This window comes from Myotis davidii, unplaced genomic scaffold (genome assembly GCF_000327345.1).
Source record: "Myotis davidii unplaced genomic scaffold, ASM32734v1 scaffold134, whole genome shotgun sequence".
NCBI classification, from domain to species: domain Eukaryota; kingdom Metazoa; phylum Chordata; class Mammalia; order Chiroptera; family Vespertilionidae; genus Myotis; species Myotis davidii.
Window position 1 is genome coordinate 4,986,164 of NW_006288853.1, and position 1,782 is coordinate 4,987,945.

General features: G+C 55.8%; 1 long non-coding RNA gene across 1 annotated transcript in view; it reads right to left on the minus strand.

The window, feature by feature from the left end:
- The window catches only part of LOC107182679, a 3,505-nt gene extending 2,844 nt beyond the window's left edge, over positions 1-661 (minus strand). Inside the window, exon 1 of the long non-coding RNA XR_001513396.1 lies at positions 392-661. This is a non-coding gene — a long non-coding RNA (uncharacterized LOC107182679). The remainder of the gene's footprint in view (positions 1-391) is intronic.
- Positions 662-1,782: the final 1,121 nt, after the last annotated feature.

Below are 1,782 nucleotides of genomic sequence, written 5' to 3' on the forward strand. Positions count from 1 at the left end.
GGTTTGCATTCTGTCCCCTTCCCGACAAGCATGAGAGGCACCCGTGGGAATGGAGGCTCAGACATCTGACCCTGAGCCCGCTGCTGCTCTTCCTTCCTCTCCCCTGGCCCAGTTGGTCTGAATTGTGTTGTTCCGGGTCTCATGGGAGCTGTGGGACAGACAGCACGTGGGTAGGCGGGCAGGAGGCCTTTTGCTTACTCCACGTTGCCTCTGACCCTTCTAACTCCAAGGCATCCCGAGAGCATAGAAGCTGCCTGTGTGCCATAGCAGGCGGAGGCTGCGTGTCCCACATCTGGAAGTGAGCCAGCTGGGCCCAGCTTTGCACCAAGGCCAGGCTTCCTGTCACATTTAGACTCTGCTGACAGCCCAAGGCCACCTGCAGTAATGTCACCTGGGAGGGGGAGCCGGGCTGCCTGGTGTCAGTGCCACGCTCATCCCTGTTCGTCATTGTCCGCACCGGCTGTTCTCACCGGCCCGAGTGGACAAACGCGCACCCAGAAGCGCTGCTGTGCTCGGCTAGGCTGCCCTCAGCTCCCACACCCAGCCTTTGGACTGGACTCCTGAGGGCGCCCGGCTGCGTGCTCAGAGGCAGCGCCGCCAACACAGGGGCGGGTCCGAGGAGCCTTCCGGAGGAGGTGCTGCCTAATCCAGGTGTAGTTATGTAATAAACACGACACCGTCTGCATCCTCCTCCTCAGGGGTATTCAGGTTGCTGTGTACCCTCTTGAGCTTCGCTTATGTTTACACACGTACCTATGCCTTTATCTACACACATGCCCAGCCCACTTCCCTGCTTGTTTAACTAGAAAGGGGCCGACTTTCTTCCTTCACTTCTCAAGGCACACTTTATTATTATTATTTTGTTGTTGAGAAAGAACACCTTTTCCTGTGCTGGGTATATGGAGATGAAGGAAATGCACATGGTCTCCCCCTCAGGCCTTCCAATCCTGGGAGAGACAAAGTTCTCCCAAGATGCAGGAAGAGCTGAAGAGGCAAGGAACAAGGACTAATAGGGCTCCAGACTGGTTACCCTGAAAAGACCTCTTCACTTACATTTAAGTGGAGAGCTGGATGAGAAGGAGCCTATCATTCGCAGGGCGTAGGGAAAAGCATTCTGGGAAGAGGGAACAGCATGAGCAAGGACACGGAGGTGTGAATATTGTGCAGTGTGTTCTGGGGAAGACTTCTCCTAAGGCTACAGTGTGAGGGTGTGTTTGGGGGTGAGGCTGAAGAGGGAGGGTAGAGTCAATGTTAGAAAGCCTCGCAGGCCAAGCCAAGGGATTTGAACTTGATTCTATAGGCAACAGAGAAGCACTCATCACACTCAGTCTCCACACAGAACATGGTGGCTCCAGCCCGGGAAGACGCAGGAGAAAATGAATGTTCGGGAGGAAGCTCTGTTTCAAGAAATGGAAGGTGTTTTCTTCCGCTTGCGAGAAGTTCAAGGCCTGTCCTGAGCTTAGGGCTACTCCCAAAGCCGAGTTCCTTATGACTGATTCCCTACAGAATTGCAGCCCAGAGTCAGGTCAGGGGCTTAGCTCCAGGGGAACAGCGAGCTCATGCCAAAGGCAGAAGCTAAGGCCCCGAACGTCAGCCTTCAGCTCCAGCCCTGAGCCCACCGGACCTGGGAGACAGTCTCCGGTCTCCTCACCTCCAGAAACCCCGCCCCCAGGAGTCCCCTCCCCAAGTCCCCTAGGCCCCTCGTCTCCTCCCTCCTGTCTCCCCGCCCCCAACACACAAGTTGCTGAAAAAATCGTAACGAGGTGGCCAGGAGTTTCCTGC